This window comes from Sciurus carolinensis, chromosome 1 (assembly GCF_902686445.1).
Source record: "Sciurus carolinensis chromosome 1, mSciCar1.2, whole genome shotgun sequence".
Lineage (NCBI taxonomy): Eukaryota > Metazoa > Chordata > Mammalia > Rodentia > Sciuridae > Sciurus > Sciurus carolinensis.
The window spans coordinates 156,412,505-156,434,461 of record NC_062213.1 but is presented as its reverse complement, the minus strand read 5'-3'; positions in this window follow the sequence as shown (position 1 = coordinate 156,434,461).

The following is a 21,957-nucleotide window of genomic DNA, read 5'->3' as shown; positions in this document are numbered from 1 at the left end:
TAATAAAAAAAGAACTTAAGCATCAAATCTCAAGATTTGCTAAGTTACTTAAGATCTTGTATGTAAAGAACTCTTCGGAGGAGGAAAAACTAACTTCTGTACAATAGTAATGAGAACTAATATTTGTTGATAGCTAATTTGTGTCCAGCACTTTTCATTTTTACTAATATTCCTCAAAGTAGGTATTAACCGTATTTTAACCACAAGGAGGCAAAGTAAGGCCAAAATACCTTAATCAGGGTCATACTATAGTCAAAATTCATACACCTCATGCCAAATCCTGATGATTTTAACTCCTAGATAGCTCTCCAGTTAGTCCACCTCTCTGTGTTCCCACAGGTGGTCTTGGACCACACTCTTACAATTGTCACTTGCCTCCACTACAGTTCTGCAATTTTCCATGATAAGTTTTTAAAAATTCAAGTCTATTCTGTTCCTTCCTGTGCTTAAAACACCCTAGTAACTTCCCCTGAAATCCTTAGATGAAAATTCTTCTAGACCATGGATCTTCAGAATTCTGCACCTTCAGGTCACTGCAGACTAAGGCTTTCCACCTGTCCTGACTCCACTAACCATGCTGGACTGTTGCCAATATCTTGGGGGAAGGGAATTGGCAATTTAGACTGAGCTAGACAGGCTGCATGTGGGTGAAAAGGGCATCAGAATCCAGATTACTAGATTTCAGATTTGTCCTCCATCATTAACCACCTGGGTTTCCATAAACCATTTTTAGTTTGCTTATAAAAGTTAACAGCAGACTAAATGATCTCTTGGAAGAAAAGAGAAAAGCTATCAGAGAAGACAGGAGAATCAAGCAGGGAGGACCTGGACCAGGTATCTGTATTGTGGGTGTTGGTGTGCATGTCTTGTCTCGCCTGTGAACACCTCAGGGCTGTTTGCATCATTTTCTTCACCTGTTTAATAGGGACAATACCTTCCTTATAAGGGTTTTACTGAAGGTTAATTAAGATAATAGGGATCTGGCACATGGCTCTGTAAATCATAGTGATTCTTTTTTAATCTGCCACTTAAAGAATAGGCCGGAAGGACATGAAGGTAGACAGAAACATGAAAGAACAGCATTTCAGGTGAGGAGAAGGATAAAGAAAAAGGAATGCAGCAGTGAACCCATTGTGCTCATGAACAAATCTGCCTGCTCATGAAATGGAGTCAGAGGGCATTGATTGAATTTAGATCCATTCTCTGTGTCAAACATTGCTGAAAATTCAAAGAAAAAAGACTTCCTGTTCTCTAAATGCTCACTGTGGAATGGAAATGACAGGTAGGCAACAATTAGTGTGATTCATGCACTCCTCAAGGTGATCACAGAGAAGAATCATCCAGCCCAATTTGGAGAAGTCAGAAGAGTCTTCAAGTAGCTGACAAGTTGCAGGAACCAGGGCAAACATGGCATTTTCAGTCTGTGTGACTGGGACTGAGAAAAGATGAGCCTATGCAAAAACTTTCACCAAAAAAGAAATAGTCTGTACTTGAAGGATTTGATCAAGTTTTACTTTAGAAGACCCACTCTGGGGCAAGTGTTCTTATTCTCAGCACTATTGAAATTCACGACTGGAAATTTCTTTGTTAGGGAGCAGGGCTGTCCTCTGCTTTGCAGGATGTCTAGCAGCATCTCCAGCTTCTACACACTCCTTACCAGTAACAACCTTGCTCTCCCTCCAACCCCAAACTCCTTATTCTCCTCCTGCTCCAGTTGTGACAACCAAAAATGTCTTCAGATGTCCCCTGGGGGCCAAATTGCCACCCCTCCCCCATTGAGAACCACTAATTTAGGGATAACGTGGAAGATGGATTGGAGGACAAAGAGATTAATTACATAGCATTATAGAACTATAAACTGCATGTAATGAGAGTCTTTCTAAAGCAGTGGCCTGGGGATACTTACGTGGAAGATGCAAAGAGCCTGGGGAGATCAAATAGTCGGCCCTGAGATGTGGGTGAGGAAGCAGACAGAGGACTCTCACTTGACTCTCAAATTTTGAATTGGTTGACAAGTTTGACCAGTGATACCATCAACTAAATTGGATGAGGAATCCAGTATTTCAGAACAGAAAAGTTATTTCGAAGTCAATTTGTGACTAATATACATGATACCAGAGAGAGAGAATAATATAAAACAGAGGAATACAAATATTTCCATCTAATTTGTAATGCATGACATGCATCTACACCGAACTACACCAAATGTGACAAAGTAGAAACCTCTTATCAGTAAATTATCTAAAATTATAATAATAATCATCTAACCAACCATCATGCACACAATTTCATACATGGTCTTCATCAAAAGAGCATTTGTGTTGGAGCTGTGGCTCAGTGGTTGAGTACTTGTCTAGCATGTGCAAGACCCATTCAATCAACAGCACTACAAAAAAAAAAAAAAAAAAAAAAAAGAGCCTCTGCAAAAGCTATTGCCTAAACAATGGGAAAACATAAACAATGAGGTTTGACTTTAAAGATTGTAATAAACAATATTCAATTAAAATTCCATTGTATAGGGCTGGGGTTGTGGCTCAGTGGTAGAGCACTTGTCTAGCAATTGTGAGGCACTAGATTCGATTCTCAGCACCACACAAAAAAATAAAGATATTGTGCCATCTACAACTAAAAATATTTTTTAAAATTCCCAGTGTATATACATCATGAAATTTAATTTCAAAAAAGAAACTAGATATAAAAACTACTCATAATCTTGCAACCCTAATATAAATATTGTCATCATATTATGTATTTTCTTCCAGCTGTTGTTTTTTACTAGTTATATTTTAAAATAAATATAATCATGGTAAGTATATAATTTATAAATTGTTCCTTAAAGTTAATTTTAATTTGCAAACATATTTCCATATTTCCTCATGTCTTCATAAATGCACTTCTTCATGCGAATAATTTTAGATAATAAATATAAAATTAAATATTTAGTATTTAAATAATTACTTTCAGAACAATTCACAGAAAAGAGATTATTGAGTCAAATGGTTTGCATATTTTTTGATCCTTAATTCTTAGATTCATATTGGCAAGTTACTTTCCATGTAGCTTCTGCAAATTTACATTGCCCAGAAAAATGTACACAATGTCAGGTTCTATAATCATGGACATTATAATTTTGAAATGGTTTGTAACTTTAATATTTATAAAATGACCTTGTTGAACCAGGCACAGTATCACAAGTGCTCTACCACTGAGGAAAACTTTGGTAACTCTATCATATGGGTTATTTGGTATGTCTTCAAATTACTGTTTGAGAAAAACCTTGATCCAGTTTGTTTGTTATTGTTGAAATCATGCTACCCAGACCATTTAAATCAAAAAATGATTTCAAAGATTAGGTTAAATTGTATATAAAAACTCACTTCTCCTACAATATTATGGTGCATGGATCTGCTCATAACTAGCTAGCAACGAGCTGGAAAGCATGTATTAATTAGTTCATGGCCATCAAGAATGGATGGAATGGAGCTGGGGAGATAGCTCAGTTGGTAGAGTGCTTGCCTTGTAAGCACAAGGTCCTGGGTTCAATCCCCAGCACCCCCTGGGGGGAAGAATGGACGGAATAAGATGAATTAACCATGCAGCAGATTTATTTGGGGAAATAAAGATTAATGAGGAGAGGGTAGGAGAAGATGAGGAAGACCTCCAGATCATGCTGCAGCTCTGAGAGAGGAAGGGTAGAAAGAATCTGGAACTGTAGTACAGTTCCCAGAAAGCCTCAGCCCAATCAGGAGTCCTTGAGACAAAGCGGCCACTGCTAGCAGAAATTTGTCAGCTTCATAGTATGTATGATATGATCAATCATTGGTTTGGGAAAGCACAGAGCAACTTATGGGGTCATCAGTCTACCATGCACCAAGCAGTAGGAGATCTGAGCCACATGGCAGCCACACACACACACACACACACACACACACACACACACTGCACTGCCCATCTGCTTCTACCTACAGGTGCAGGAATCAGCCCTCTACAGATCCACAGATCTCCCTTCCTGCAGGGATATTAGAAATGATATGTCAATGGGACAAAACTATGGCCAGTTCATTGCCGTTGATCTCAGGTTCACAGCTGGTTCTCATCCTTTCCTTCTTCCTTGCTCCATTCTAAATTCCCCTCATTCTTAACCTTGGCAGGCCCTGGTGGCTAGCTAGTGATATTATTCAAATCTTTTTCCCCCCAATAGACCTAAACCCTTTGCAGTCACACCTATCTCTGGCCAGGAGTGCTGTACCCATCCAGTCATGGTACCAATGGGTCAAGGGAGTACCAGGAAAGGTCCAGGTAGATTACCAGAATTCCACACATAACTTCCTCCCTTGCTCTGTCCTCTTTGTTCCACTGATGAAGTTGGATATCCCCATGCTGTGGTGGTTGACTTTTTTCCCTTGTTGATCCCTGAGGACAGGAATCCAAAGTACCTTACTGGTAGCTGTAATTTGTAGTTCAATGGGACACTCGTAATATCCCCTGGCATGATGACACATAGTTTGGGGGCTAGATCCCTTGAAAAACCCAGTTTGGTGGACAGCAAGGATAAAGTTCCCCAGTGGTTCATTCATTTCACTCCTTATTCCTAGATCCATTTATTCTTATTGTGGACAGAGTGCTATACATAAATCTCTGATTTGATACATATCCTGCAAACTGAATGCATTGCTTCCAATCTGTCACTTCATGTGTGCCCTTCAAAGGCCATTCCAGCACTCCATGGTGTTATATGATTATAGGTCTATTCCTTTTTAGATATTTTTTTCCCTTTTTTGCAGTACTGGGGATTGAACTAAGGCCTCACGCATGCTGGGCAAGTACTCTATCATTGAGCTACACCTCAGCCTATCCTTTTTAAATTTTATGTAGCACCTTTCTTGGCTCTAAATTTCGACCTTGGGACACTATACTCTATTAATCTCCTCAACATTTCCTGCCAAGCAAGACCCTCTGAGCTTGCTGATAATTCTGTTAATTGTGGACTCCCAGTTTCTAGCAGTTAGTCAATTCAAATCACTTTCTATTCCTATTAAGGAGTCCATTCATCCCCATAGCTATTCGGAGCTCGGCTCTGGGATCACTCTCCTGCTTTGAGTCATGGCCTACTGAGGAGACCACTACTAGGCTTCCTAGTGGTGCCAGTGCCCATCTTGCCAGTGTATTCTTAATGGTCTTGGTGAATAGTGTGCCCTTGGGTCTCCCATGAAACATAGTTATCTGGCAAGTCTTCTGGTCTTGCATAATATTTCCATTCTAGCATGCCCTTTACTTCAACCTCCTAATCCTTCCTCTACCTTCTGCCAGGGCAACTCCAGTTTTTCCACTTTAACCAGGTTTGGCCGTCATTTTTTCCAGGCTTCTAGCAGCCACCCCACATTACATTTGCCTCATCCTCCAGGGTCTCTGTATTTTGAAAAAGTGACCCTATCATGAAAACGGAAGGGACACAAGTAGAGCAGAGGAGAAGGCCTGAGGAAAAGGAGGAGGGTAAGAAAAGGTGGAAATACTAGGGAATGAAATTGACTAAATTACGCTATCTGCATTTATAAATTTGTAACAATGAATTACATATTATGAATAATTATAAGCACAGATTTAAAAAATTTAAAAAGAGAAAAATGATCCTAGGCCTGAGCTCCAGAAATAATTGCACTTCTTCTGGCAAGGTTATTTACCACTTTTATAACTGATTGTTATTTCTGTCTTTGATTTTATTGTTGAGAACTTCCGAATCAATTTTTAGTCACACTTCTATTACATACACAGGAAATTACAACACAAACTTTATGTACTGTCTTCACAACAGATTCATTTTATCCTCTTAAACTTATTTTCACTTCACATTGAGTCTCATTTGCATGTATTCAACACACTATTTTCCCAGCACTGTGCTAAGTACTATACATATGTATTATCTCATTTAATCCTGGCTTATCTATTGTGGGGTCTTGAACAAAATACCGAATTTCTATAAGCTTTGATTCCGTCATCTATAAGTGAGGAAAATCATAAAGTCTACTTTCCAGGGTTATCCTGAGGATTGATAACAATAGTTAATACCATCAAGTTATTAAAATGCACTCAGATTTATTTTACCAAAAACGATAAATTAAACTATCCAATTTATTTATTTTACAAGATTTCAGTGTAGTAATGTCTGGAAAGATAAACACCAGTTTATTCTAAAAACACTCAATATACAAAGTATTACTAATCTTTTTATTATGGTTTTAATCTAATTGAAGGCTTTTGTGGTTCCTGTAATTAACAGCAATATTAACAGAATCAATAAAGTTAAGATATAATGAACATCCAAACAGAAGAGAGCTCATTTATCTTTTTTAAATAGGTGAATGAGGTGGTAGCCCCCTTTTAGGGCAGTAAGTCCAAGGATGCTTTCTTTCAAAATCTGTTCAGTTTTATAGGAATGTCAGAATGTTTTGAATTGACTTACTAGCTTTAATAATGAGGCTTATTCTACTCCTGGGACTTCACATACAGCATTAATAATTAAAACACTTTTTGAAGAATTGTTGTGCTGACAACCAAGATTGGTGCCTTGAAAAGACCACTGGATCAGAAAGTGGAAGATCTGCATTCTGGTGAGCTCTTCAATAGACAAGAAACTTAGAGAAGTCCTTTTAAACCTATCAAACTCAGATTTCTCCTTGGGTTGGATCACACTTTTTTAGGATGCCTGTCAGCATCATAATTATGTGCATCTTAACTTTTTAACATCACAGTGTCTGTGTAAAAGATATTGGCCAAAAAATCATGTACACATTTGACAGATAAGAGTAACTGAAGTTGATAGCCTAAGTTACATGTTTCCAAACAATAGGAAAACAAAATAGCTGATAAGGATTACATGTGACTTCTTTGCAAATTCTAATTTTCTGTTATTCCACTAGGAGCATAATGTCTAGAAATGGTATATTCCCAAAAGTCACTGGCACCAATAATTCAACTCAGGTCATCAAATCTTTATTTAGTCCTAATACATGCAAGCACTGTGCTAATTTCTAGAATGTGATGCAGGATGTATATGAGGAGTAACAATAAACTGAACAGCTACATGTACATGGTACTGAAATAGGCCCTTAGTAGGGGTGGTCACTTTCCCTGCCTTCAGGGATTATAAAAGGGAGACATCCATTTGAAAAATAAATGATCAAGGGTCAAATGGCTGATACAGACCAAAATAATATAAAATTTCAGAGACAGGGCTGGGGTTGTGGCTCAGTGGTAGAGCCTCGCCTAGCTTGCGTGAGGCCCTGGGTTCAATCCTCAGCACCACATAAAAGTAAAATAAAGGTATCATGTCCACCCACAACTAAAACAAAATATTTTTTAAAAATCCTATCATTAAAAAAAAAAAGATTTCAAAGACAGAAAACATCGCTGAAAATTTAGGTGGAGGAAGTGATGTGAACTTCCTCCCACCTTGAGATATACCAAAAAATCCAAGAGAAAGTATTAGACCTATTTAATCAGGCACTTATATTCTTTCCAGAATTGTTAAGATTAGGTTGATTTTTATTTGTAAATGCATATATGTTGTCTTCACTCAATTTTAAGTACCATGACAGCAGAAACCAGGTACAGTTAGCCCTCACTATCCTCAGGAGATTACCAAACCCCCTCCTCTGTGGATACCAAAATCGAGGATACTCAATATCCCTTAATATGATGGCACAGTATTTGTATATATTTGCTGTGCACATTCTCCAGCATACTTTAAATCATATCTAGGTTATTTATAATACCTAATACAATGAAAATTCTATGTCAATAGTTGTTATTATTTAGGGAACAATCACAAGGAAAAAAGTCTATAAGTTCAGTAGAGACACAATTTTTTTGAATATTTTTCATTCGTGGTTGGTTGAATCTGTAGATACAGAACTTGCAGATACAAAGGGCTGCTTACATGATATTTGTTTATATTTGATTCTGAACAACATATTTATAGAGTGCCTACTATATGTTAGGTACTTTACTAGAAAAGAAGGGAACTGGTAATACAACTCAGAAGTCAGCTGAGGCCCTTCTGCACCTCAAAAGATCTGGGTAAACATGGTTTGAACCCTCAACCCAATCCCTGGCCCGTAGAAGTATAAAGCCCTTTCAAGAGCTAGATTACCTCCCAGGGGACATTTCCATCTCCTCACATCGACTCTATTTTGCACAATATTGAAATGAAACTTGGTGTCTTCCTGGTTTTTCCATCAAAAAGACACACAAAGCTGCCTGGGTTTGGTAGCATTCTCTGAAGCCACAGGGAGGTCACTATAGGGAGGACTCACCACTCTGCTACCCTGCTAGCTGCTCTCTCCCCGTTCCCTCTGCTCTTCTTTGCCTCACACTTGCTATTGTAGATTACCTCTACTTCCAAATTCCCCTGTCACAGGCATAGCGAATGCCCCTCCTCCAGTCGCCAGCCTGTTCTGCCTCAACTTTCCACCTCAAGCACTTTCCAATCTATTCTATTACACTTAATTTTCCAACCAATTTTTCCAAACCTAGATGCTTCTATCCTCGAGAGGAATTCTGGCGCCAGCTATTAAGAGATAGTGATGTTTTCTCCACCTTGTTACAGAGATAAGTGCACCGGTGACTCTAAGAGAAACCCAGAGGGCTATGGAGGACAGGAGGAGGAGAAAGTGCATGAAGTGGGTCATGAAGGGTTTCTTGGTCCCTTTTAAGTGGTCTCTATCTTCCAAAGTCACACATCATTTATTGCATGAATTACTTCTTGGAAATGTGTACTTTACTGCCTTCTATTGCTATTTTTCTTCCATCTGTCTCTCTGTTTTATCTCCTGCCCAGGTTTTTTGAAGCTCCTACACAGCAAGTTTTTCTGATTTTTTCCCCCCAGAACTCTGATGGCACCACATCCAGTGCCTCGTCGGTAATGGACCTGACTGATCAGTCTTCTGTGTTTCAACCTGTGGGAGTTGTAGCATTAACCTAGGTTCACAAAACCTTCTCCAAATTTTCCTAGAACTAACACAAGGCAAGAGTTTATTCTAATTATAATAAATCAAAATGCCTCTAACAATGTATTGTTTTTAAGCAATTTTCATGAGACAGCTAGAGATGATCATGTTCTGCCAGGAGCAGCTAGAAAGAAGGAACAGGGTTTAAGTACCCCTAGGTACCTGTCATCTACTTTAAATCTCACAATCACCTTTTGGGGTGAGATTAAGTGATTTGATAAAGGTCACACCACTATAGGCAGGAACTGAAATTTTTTTCACCCTAGTAACTTCATTTTAACCCTATCGACTCTCTTTTCCTCCACATTTTTCATTGGTACATTATAGTTGTACATAATGATGGGATCTGTTGTTACATATTCCTACATGTACACAATATAATAATATAATTTGGCTAATATCACTCCCCAGCAGGAACTGAAATTTTAACATAGGAACACTGAGCTGCAAAGTTCCTGTTCTTTTCACTATATTACACCTCTAGAATAATAACGCCCAGGGGAATGAATCAGACAGTACTACTCTATGTATATGTATATGTATGATTTCATAAATGGTGTGAATCTACATTGTGTATAACCATAGAAATGAAAAGTTGTACCCCATTTGTGTACAATAAATCAAAATGCAGTCTGTAAAAATAAAAAATTAATAAAAAATACTAAAAAAATAATAATACCAATCAGAGATATTCAAATTCTCATTATTAATAAGAAAGTCAGTTGTTCACTAGGATACAAACTGAACGAATTCCCTTAATAGAGTCCTGGAGAAGTAGAAAGTCATTTGTCTGTATGAACTTTTACATACAGTCAGCTTCGCCTTTCCGAGCTTTGTGTTATTTATTTGCACACACATACTTTTACAGAATTGATGTTAATACTAAAGTAAATAACATATATAATACCTGGCATGTAGTTTTTAAATTGGTTGAAAAGAAATATCGACTGCATTCTTAGGAGACTTCAAGTGTTCAGTGGAAATCCTCCTTCCTTTTACAAAGTGTGAAATGGAAGCTGATACTCAGGTCCAACATTCAGATTAGTTGGGCAGGTGTTTCTTAATTGGGTTAGTACATTTCATTATTTGGGAGTGGCATTAGTTGACTCACACAAGAGCAGATTAACCATTAACCCAACATCACCCAGTTGCAACCACATTCCTGGGGGGTAAATTGGCACCACCATCAACATCCTTCAGGCTTTTTCCACAATAACTGCCATTGTCCGAGCAAGGGCATTTGCAGATAATTGTATTCAGCCTGGTAGGAGTAAGAGGTTTTAAGACATGAGCATTATAAAATGTGAGGAAGTTTTGCGGGGAGGCAATTTGGGGTAGCAAAACCACTCCTCTTGGTCCCTCAACTACGCCAAGTCTTGCTAGCTTGTTTCTTCTCTTTCTTTCTTTCTTTCTTTTTTTTTTTTTTTTTTTCCTGTTTTGGTGCTGGAGATTTAACCCAGTGGGGCTTTACCACTGAGCGTCATCTCCAGCCTTTTTTGGTTTTTTATTTTGAGACAGGGTCTTACTAAGTTGCACAAGACCTCGCTAAGTTGCTGAGGCTGCCCTTGAATTTGTAATTGTTCTGTCTCAGCCTCTCAAGCCACTGGGATTACAGTTGTGCACCACCATGCCCAGCTGCTGACTTGTTTATTTATTTATTTTCTGGTACCGGGGATTGAACCCAGGGGTGCTTAACCACTGAGCCATATCCTCTGCCCTTTTTGTATTTTAATTAGAGACGGGATCTCATGGAGTTGCTTAGAGCCTCACTTTTGCTGAGGCTGGCTTTGAACTCAAGATCCTCCTCCTCAGCCTCCTGAACCTCTGGGATTACAGGCATGTGCCACCATGCCAGGCCTGCTGGCTTGTTTCTAAGACTGCAGGTTTAGCAGTGGATTGGAGATACGTTTTAACTCTTACCTATTCCTCGGTTGTGTGATTCTGAATACATTACCACTTCAAAACTTGATTTTCTTGCTTATAAAATGAGGGTGACAATATTTTCCAAGGTTTTGTGAAGATCGAGTTAAAAAAATAAATGTGAAGCACTTAGTACAGTATCTGTCACATTGTAAGCTCTAAAAATGTTGCCTATTAGTTTTGTTATAACCAGAGAACCAGGACTTCAAGTTCTAATGCAAGGAAATAAAAGAGCACAAAGTATACTGCAATTTTGCCCCAAGCCTCTACCTTCCCCTATATTACCCACCTACACTCTACCAAAACTTCCTTAGAATGCTGAGGTAGGCAAAATTTGTCCTTAGCTTCCCATCCATTTTGCATAGACTTTAGTACTTTCCCTTTTCACACTGTATTCTATTTTGTTTGCATGTCTATTTCCACTCTACCCTATTCCATCCCAGGCTGTAAGTTTATAGACAGAAAGGACCATGCAGTCACAGGCACTCTACTCTGTAAGTCTCAGGTGGATGGACAGAATGGAAGGGTAAGGAACATGGGGCAATATCATGACTCCTTAAAAGGATTAGGTCTGGGTACCCAGTTCCTGGGTAAGACAGTCTGTTTCACAGACTCATCTAAGCTGGGGTTGAAACAGAAATATAGAGAACACGACATCTGCAGAATTGTTCACCTGGTGGAAGTGGTTGAGAAATTCAAGTATGCCTTCAAGGGGAAAGCATGGTTACCTGGGCTGCTGCAGGACCAATATCAGGCAGAATACCTTGGCAACCAGGGAACAGAGGCAGGACGGTGCCTCCAAGCTTTCCTGTGTGGACAAGGTTAATAGGTTCATCGATTAGGAACAAGTCCTCCCAGGCCTGGTCAGCTGCCAGCAGGGTGGCAGACTAGTGAGCAATGAATGTCCTCCCTGTGCTTGTGTTCACTGTAAACAGTGATGCAAGATCTAGAGACAGAGTGGGGATGTGAATCGTGATTCTCACAGAAGACAGACCATCTGGAGACAGCCTTTCAAAGCACCTAGAATACAGAGTATTTTAGAACACAGGTGATAAAGAGGGAGATTATATATCTCTTCTCTTCAGGAATCAACCAATTCTCACTTTTATTCTTTTTGTTAAGGACAAATGCAGATGATAATATTCATTGATCCATCGCTTATATATCCTGCACTTTTTTATTTTTTTAAGTGATGTGCTGGAATTGGCTCCCACTAGCAAATGAGTCAGTTGTGTGCATGCCTTCTACATTAGATGATTTCATTTAAGAATCTTAAATGCAGCCATCTCAGGAGTATTTCTACAGGAAATTGGCAAACACTAAAAAATCAGGGTCTGTGCTCCCATCCCTTCTGAGAGCTAATGGTTAAACATTTACCAGAACACAAATGATTTTACAATGGAAGATCCTAATTAGTTTTCCCAATACTTTTACTTTACAGGCGGGAAACAGAAGTGCATACAGGTTAAATAAATAACGTATTACAAATTCCTTGATGGCAAAGAAGGGATTAAAATTCAGACCATCTGCTTCTGAGGTTCATGTACTTAAGCATTTCAATTTTTGCAATACATTTTTTAAAAAATCGCATGTGAGAAAAAATCTATTGTATATCTCAGTTTTAAATTTCAAACATCTGATTAGGTCAGCACATTATCAAAGTAGGCAGCTCCAAGCTCTTGTTCCCCCATGAAAACATCATAAAGCAAATAGAAATCATATAAACTCTGTCAGAACTCTGAGAAAAAAGGAAAAGGTTTATAGCAACCAAGTGAATGATCAATCAAGAAACGGTCAACTTAGACGTGATGGGGAAGTTTTGTAGCACTTTTACTTGTCCTTACCCCATGGCTCTGGGCTAAGCAAAAATCTTAAAGGCAGCAGTCCATACTGCCAGTGTGGGACTATGGTCCTTGATTCCAAGAGAGAAGAGCAGACCTTACTTGCAAATTATCATGTGGCTCTATTAAAACCTGTCTGAGACTACCTAAATGACTGACACAAAGAACACTTCTTTGTCTAACTCTGAACTAGCCCAGGCTGGAGAAGTAGTAGAAATTGCTAGAAACATTTAGAAGTAGAAGAACAATGCCTGAGGCAAAAGATCATTGTTAAGCCATACACTAAACCATCTGAGGACTGGGAAGAAAAATATGTGGAAAGAGTTCGAGAGGTGAGGGCAATCAGAAACACCTGTGTGCATGGGGGTATTATTTTATTTATATATATATGCACGCACACACACACACACACACACACACACACACACACACGCCATGCACATGCCCAGAGCAACTAGGTAAGATACAGAAATAAACAGCACCCAGATTGAAAAGGAAGAGGTAAAACTACCCCTCTATCTCTCTGCAGGTTCTAGAATTGACTTGTTCCCCCCCCCCAACACACACCTTCTCATCTTCCTCCTCTGAGCCCACTAATAATGAACACTTCTCTCCCAGTTGCTCAGTTTTTCTCCTCACTGCTACTTGGCAACACCTGTTGAGAGAGATGCACCAATAGGCATCATGAGCTGGCCAACTGCAAGTGCTGATGAAAACTGAGTTGGCACAGAAAATAGGGCGTTAGGGGAAAAAACCTTTATTATAAAATGAATACAAAATATGCACAAAAATTACATTGATTAAAAGTTCATGAAAGCACAGGCAAACCATAGCTGATAGATTTAGAAACTAAATGAGTTTTTTTCTTAATCGCCTCCCTCGGTGGTTCAAGGAAAAAGGTGTGCCATCTCAATCTCTTCAGGAATGTGTACCCCAAGGGTTAGACCACAAAGATTATGTCTCTTTAAAAGATTTAGTCCAACCCTTATGGGCTTATCTTTTAATGCCCTCTGTGCTTATATTCTCTCGTTTTGTTTTCCTTACTGCTTCTGTTTGGACATGATTTAACCGTATCCACTTTAGAGGCTTGATTCCCAGTGTGGAGATGTGAGAAGAAGTAGAATCTTAAAGGTGGGGACTAGTGGGAGATGGATAGGTCATTTGGGAAAACTGCCCTTGGAAACAATCAAGGTAGTTCTCCTGGGAACCTGAGTTCTCTGGAGAGGACTATTGCCTGGAATCCCCCTGTACTCTGGCTTCCTGTTCCATCATGTCATCTCTCCCTCTGACACAAGATCCCATCTTCCATGATGTGATGCAGCCAAATAGAAGGGGGCTTTCCAGAGCACGAACCATGCTGTTTGGGCTTTCAGCCTTTGAAACTATGAGTTAAATAGACCTCTTTTTTTTTCTAAGGGTCCCAGTCTCAGGTATTTCATTATAGTGACAGAAAACAGACTAAAGCAAAGTGTTTTCATAACTACTAAGTTTGGCAAAGTGTTTTAGTAACTACTTGGCTTTTTTACAATTATCTCAAAGTTCAAAGGCATTTTTTTTTTAAGACCAGGATTTTCTTCTATAAAGTGAGGATGGGAATGTAATAGATCTCCTCTCTCTGTGATATCCCATAGACCTGTCCACATCTTCTTGTTTTGCTCTGTGGGACTGGACACAATTTTGCATACTTTCAAAAAGTCAGATTTTAAAATTGACTTTATAAATCCAGTATAGTAGTTGTTAAGAGTTGGGACTTGCTGAGTGTGGTGGTGCATGTCTGTAATCTCAGCAACTCAGGAGGCTGAGAGAGGAGGATTGCAAGTTTGAGGCCTGTCTCAGCAATTTAGTGAGGTCTTAAGCAAAGTAGGAGAACCTGCCTCAAAATTTAAAAATATAAAAGACTGGGATGTGGCTCAGTGGTAAAGTACCCTTGGGTTCAATCCCCAGTACTAAAAAAGAAAAAAAAAAAAAAAAAGGAATTGGGTCTCTGCTGACTGTTCATTCAGCCTTATTCCTGCTCTTTACCATATGCCTTCAACAATTTGAGCACTAATTTTTTAATCTGTAAAGCAGAGAATATAACATCTATCTCAGAAGATTACAATGAAGTTTAAATGTGAGAAAGTGGGTTGGGGGTGTAGCTCAGTGGTAGAGCATGTGCTTAGCATACATGGGGCTAGGGTTGATCCTCAACGCTGCTCAGAGAAGGTATAAGAAATACCAAGTACAGTGCCTGACCCAGAGTAGGTGTTCCAGACAGCTAGCTTCTCAGGTACCTCGCTGTAGAGCATTCAGGAACATTCACAGTCCTCCTTCAGGAAAACTTCCCAGAGAATAGATCCTCATGGTTCCCTCTCTTTTCTCCATTCCTGAAATATCTGATGAAAATGCAGCTCATGCTGTAGCCACTTTATACAAACACAACTTTCATCATGTAAACTCTAGATCCTTCTGTAGTACTGTGGCCACCCTCAGAGCCTGATACAGCCACACATAACAGGGCCTTGGAGAAACACTTGTTAAATTGAATGGCTGTGAAAGCAATTTGAAGCCCAGGATACAGAATTGGATTTGATGGAAGATTTAGGTTCTAGTCCTGGTTGTTTTGTTTTTTCCTTTATTCCCTGCCCCTTCTGCCCCCATACTGGGGCTTAATCCAGGGACAATATAACATTAAGCTCTGAGCTCCATCCCCAACCCTTTTTATTTTGACATAGGGTCTTGCTACATTGCTGAAGCTGGCCTTGAACTTGCAATCCTCCTGCCTCAGCCTCCCCAGTAACTGGAATTACAGGCATGTGCCACCACACCTGGCCCCTAGTCCTGGCTTTCACAGATGTGAGCTTTGTGACATTGGATAAGAAACATCAATGTAACTCAGATAATCAGTCTCCAAACTGCAAAAATAGGTCTGTCCTACCTACTTTCAGGAAGAATTACAGTGAGATTCAAAGGAGACACTGTACATTTGAAAGCTCTTGATAATTCCTAAAGTGCTAAACAATCATAACCTTACCTGGATTCCTGCCTCCAGTCTTGATTCTACATAAGCAACCAAATTCTCCTAGTACTATCTTTATTCTAGGCTTTTGATAAGTGTTTTCATCATTTTGGTGCAATAAAGGGGAATAGGGAAAAGGGAAATAAAAGGTTGGGTGCTAATAATTTACAATCAGAATCTTTTCCCACCCAATTAGCCAATTATAACTAAAGTTAAAGTTCATTTGCAATCTACTGCAAAGATTAGGAGATTGATAGATTTTTTACTGGTAAACTCCTAATAACACAGAGGTTTATCCTCAAAACTCACATTAGTGATAATGGGATTTTTCTGCTGGACCCGCTGAGATATGAGAGCTGATTGTGATCCATAATCTATCTTAATGTCATTAGTTTTCCTACAGCCCCTTGAAATGATCAGACGCCAGTGAGATGCCATAAATGGAACTAATAGCATTGAGTCAGGTGAATATTGACAGTCTATTTCAATGAAGCTTTCCAACGTGAAAAGCCCATAGATATTTCAAAATCCTGATGTGCCTCGGTATATGATTTTCTTTGTGGTACTGGGAATTGAACCCAGGGTTGTTTCAACACTGAGCTACCTCCCCAGCCCTTTTGATTTTTTATTTTGAGACAAAGTCTCATGAAGTTCCTAAGGCTGACCTCAAACTTGTCATCCTGCCTCAGCCTCCAGAGTACCTGGGATTATAGGCATGGGTCACCATGCCCAGTTTCCTTGCTTCTCTTTTACATGTTTAATATATGCCCTTTTGTTTTATTGCCACAATGCCCAACCCAGTTAGGCTCCTTTAAAGCAGACCCATACAGAAACAGTAACTTCCTAGTTGCTCTTCTTCAAAATCTGTTGATCTTTCAATCCATCCTGCACATTCTACATGGCAAAATCTCTAAAATCCTTTGGGGAAGGACTATGGCCTATATTTTCTTGTATTATAGATATAGTGACCATATTTCATGAATAAAAAATTCTACACACATGATCCAAGAATTATATTTATAGAGAAAAACTAGTAGAAACCTAAAACTGGACTTTCCAATCCACATCTGTGGTTATTGTATCTAACAGATGCATTATAATAGAATGCATTCTGCATGATATAAATACAATATTTATGGGTTAATTGACGGGTTGACTCCTTGGTTTGTCTGGAACAGAGATTGCAAATGAGTAGACTGAAGATCAAATATATACTATGACAAATTTTCCCCAGCCTACTTTAAAAAGTATATTTGAATTGTTAACCAGTAGTTAAAATTGCTGATTTCAAATAAACGTCAAGTTACTCTTGAATAATATGAATATCTAAGAACATTGGATTTTTATAAATCAGCTCAAGCTAAAGTGCACCCAATATGGGGAGATCTAAGTAAGCTGGAAACCTAGTGATAAACTAAAAAATAATATCTGCTGCACAGACAGGAAAAACAACGAAACATGCCCATCTGTACCTTGACACTTACTAGAGCAACTATGTATATTTCCTCATTTGGTAATTTATAGTCAGTCAAAGCTGATACTCCCATATATATAGGTTTGCAGGTCAATTCGCCCTACTTATGTAGTTAAAAAATAAACATCGAAGCGGATGATGACACATATAGGAGGAGGGAAGGGGGTGAGAATGGAGGAAGGAGGGACTCTATAGAGGGATAAGAGGGATGGGAGGGGTGGTGGTGGGGAAAATAACAGAATGAATCAAAAACTATTACCCTGGGTAAATGTATGATTACACAAATGGTATGCCTCTACTTCATGTACAAACAGAGAAACAAGATGTATCCCATTCGTTTACAATAAAAATGAATTTAAAAAAATCGAAGGGGTATATTAACTTGGCTCTAGGTACATAGTTATCCCAGGCAACTAATAAATGTAAACACAAATTACCTCCAAATGAATGCAACTTAAATCTAGGCTTCGAAGACTGTCTACAGATAAAATCCAATGCATATGAACTCAAGGTTCAAAATCCACAAAACGCACAAGTAAACAGGGCACAATGGGTAGAAATCAGCAGTAATAGATGACAAAAATCACATCTGTGGTCTTCAAAGGTGGAATTACAAGACACAGAATATATAATAAGAATGTTAACATTAACTCATTCAACGAATATTTAAATATCTTCTATTTGTCAGATACTGTACTATTCGAAGTTCTGAGAATAATGTAGCCAACACAATAAACACCTTAACTCTGAAGAAGTTTACATTTTTAGAGGGGAAGAAAAATAAATAACTTAATAAAATATACAGTATGGTAGGTGGTAAAAAAAATCTAGAAGAGGAATGTAAATACTATATAGTGGAGGATATCTCACTGTTCTTACAGTCACCTAGGGATTAATTTTCAGTATATGAGAGATGATATGGGGGTGCTGGGCTTCTAATATGACTGACAAGTATGGAAAATGAATAATGCGATTATAATGGTTTAAGACAGATGGTGATGGTATCAGTGCTGTGGAAAGTAGGTTGAAGGTAGAAGGAGCATAGAGTCCTGGGTCTCCCTCTTCATCCTGGCAACTTAAATGTGAGAGGTAGGGAGGGAATGTTTTTATCTGAGGCACAGGGTACTCCAGTGATCCCTCTTGCTTCCCACTGATGGAAACCCAGAGGCCAGAAGAGAGACCAGCTTACCTTTAAAACTTCTGTTGCTAGAAATAAAAACTTGTAAATATGATCAAGAAACAAGAGACTACACAAAATTTTCCAAACAGATCTGCAACTTTTAGAAATGAAGAACTCAAGTTAAAAAGGAGATTAAACAAAGTTGAAGAAAGAATTTGTTAACTGGAAGGCAGATGCTAAAAACTACCCTAAATATGACCCAGAGAACACAAAGAGATATAAACTATGAAAGACAGATTGTAAAATTTGGATGACAGAGTTGGGTCTAATATCCTTGTAATCAGAATTCTTCAAGGAAATAGAGAAATGGATGGGAAGTTTTTAGAATTATTCAAAGTAATGACATACCTGATTACAATAGACATTTGAGTTTCTGACCCTTTTTCTGTAAGTTTTTCTTAAACCACTGTCTAGAAATAGGAATATGTTTCATTAAATACTACTTAACAGTTTTCAAAGGGCTTTCACATAAAATCTATGCAATGTATCTTTAACGTTCTTTAAAGTCTTAAGATTTGTTTTCCAAAAGGAAACTGAAGTAATCTCTGGTGTTGAATTAAAGGCTAATCTATTTATGCATGTATGTATTTATGTGGTGGTAAGGCTAGAACACAGATCTTCACACATGCTAGGTAAGTGCTGTACCACTGAGCTTCATCCTCAGCCCCAAAAGTCATTCTTTTTTTTTTTTTTTTTTTTTTTTTTTTTGGACTGGGGATTAAATCCAGAGGGTCTTAACCTGAGCCACATCCCCAGCCCTTTTTCATATTGTATTTAGAGACAGGGTCTCGTGCTGGCCATATAGCCCATCACGTAGAGTGCCTGCCTCTCAACCTCGAGACCCGGGTTCGAGTCCCCAGCACTGGTAGATAGTGGAAATTCCAAACAAACTAAAAGAAACAAAAGAAACCAATTTAGAGACAGGGTCTTGTTGAGTTGCTTATGACCTCGCTAAGTTGCTGAGGCTGGCTTTAAACTTGTGATCCTCCTGCCTTAGCCTCCCCAGCTGCTGGGTGTGCCACCTCACCTGACCTTAAAGTCATTTTTAAACTGGAAAGAAAAATGGGTTTTCATGACCAAACTTAACTAATGTGAATTACATAGCACCCTCTAAGTGTGATGGACATGACCCATATTACCAGTGGATTTGGTTGATTCCCTGCAGTTTTCCTTTTGACACACTCTTGGAATATTTCCTTTTTAAATTTCCCCATCCTCAGAGGGTTTCTTTCCCCAGGAATGATTTTAGGGCTCCACTGAAGACAGTATTCTAGGTAGATTAAGTGCTGGGATCCAACTACATCATGATTATAAAGGCTCTATAATTTATTATTTTCCAGTTGTTATGTGAATAAAGTCTGTCTTCTTTTGATGTTTTTGGTGCCTCCTAGATGCTAAACGTGTGCTTTCCCACTGAGCTACACCTCCAGTTCCAAACCTTTTTAGTGTGACATAATAGGTTACTTCTTCACCTTATGTCACTGATGAACTCTCAGTACAAGAACATAAGACAACTCACAATTCCCCCAAATAAATGGACACATACCAGGTTCTCAGGTCATCATGTTTCTGTACAGAAAATTATCCTTGGTCAGGCAAGTGCTATACTACTGAGGGACTACATTCCTATCCCTTATTGTGTGATTTCAAAAAATGTTTTTTGTTTCTAAGTGAGAGAGTCCTTCCTTTCATGCTCCTATTTCACTTTGGGGTTTCAGCTCTACTAAGAGGCTGTCCATAGTCCCAACATTCCAGGGTGCTCAAGGGAAAGGCCTATTCAGAAATCTTAGCCTCAATTCCCAAAAAGAAGCTTTGGAAGGGGAAAAAACAGCTGTTCTACTGAGCAGCAAACAAAATGAAATGGCCAATTTCCAAGATTTCATAGTATTAGAAAATTTCCATTAGCCTATTTCACTGCTCAAGATATCCCTCCCCCACACGCGTACTCCCCATTAAAATTCTATGCTGATCCTGGAATGATTTGGATTCTGTCCCATCTCCAAAGCCTGCACATTTCATTTATGTATGTATGTATGTATGTATGTATGTATGTATGTATTATTTTTGTACCGGGAATTGAACCCAGGAGTGCTTAACCACTGAGTCACATCCACAGCTCTTTTTTTTTTTTTTTTTTTTTTTTTTTTAATTCTGAGGCAGGTTCTAAGTTGCTCAGGGCCTCGCTAAAGCGCTGAAGGTGGCCTCGAACTTGCTATCCTCCTGCCTCAACCTCCCAAGTCGCTGGGATTACAGGAGTGGGATACCATACCCGACCCTTTCGCAGTCTTTCTTAACTTAAATTTACTTGGACTTTCCACAGCTCAAATCGCACACTCACACTCAAAGTTTATCTTTTACTGAGCTACAGCTATTCCCGTAGTTACCAAAAGGGGCCAAGCCCCAGGGAGCAGGAAGGTCCCCTGCAGGCCTGGCCACGCGCCACGCGGCGCTTGGTCCTCCCTCTTCCTAGCGCTGGCAGGCGGCTAACTCCGTGACTAGGCTTCCTACGCTCGCCTTCCGGGAGGTCCCCGCCCACGCCACCGCCATCAGGTCTCCGAGGAAGTCACGTTCGAGCCTCAGAACTGCTCTGAATCTTCTGAGAGGAAAAGGGGGGAGGGGTGAATTGGCAAGAACCCTCGAGTGGAGTCTAAAGACAGTCTAGCTTGGTGTCTGTCACTAATTAGATGGTGACGCGGGTAAGTGATTTTCCCGTTGACTGGATTAAATCTCATCTGTGGAAGAGTGCTGACCTAGAGTAACTACGCAGATGTCTCCAGGACGAAATGATGTCTCCTGCAAAAGGAAGAACGAAATAGCATACCTAAGGGTCCCTGAGGCGCTAGCACGCATGCAGATACTGTCTTAGTTAATATTTAATATTTCAGCTCCTTATTATAGGTGTCCCTGATCCCAATATAACACTGAAAATAGAAACACAAGGTCTGCGGAATGTTTCTCAAGCTTTTCCCTTTTTCTTCTTATGAAACACTTGAGAGTGTGTATATATATATATATATATATATATATATATATATATAATTTTCACGCATATATGTGTGCATATGCATGTGTATATATATACTTATATACACAAATATATGTATATATAATGATTTTTTAAAGAGCACACTGGGGCAAATGAGCGATGATGAGCTGATGCAAATTTCTCCGCCGCCCCACCTGTCACCAGTTCGCTGCTTACTGGAGTGAAAGCGGCTGAACCAAGAGACACACCTGGATCTAATCTGCGGCTTTGCTTTCGGTTTGACTTCAAGCAGGTAACATTCTTTTTGAGCCTGTTTCCTAACTTCTAAGCAAAGCTAATCATAGTATGTGCGTCACGTTGACAGTGGCCTGAACCTCGGGCACTGCGCCCGCACCAGGCAGCGCTCCGCAGTATGTCACGCACGGTCTTCGCTGCTTTCTGGTCCCCGGGACCCGACTCCGTGGGGCGCGGGTCGGAGCCCGGCGCACCGCAGCCGCCGCCCCCAGGAGGAAGGGCAGCGCTGGGCCGGCGAGGCGAGGCGAGGCGCGGCGCG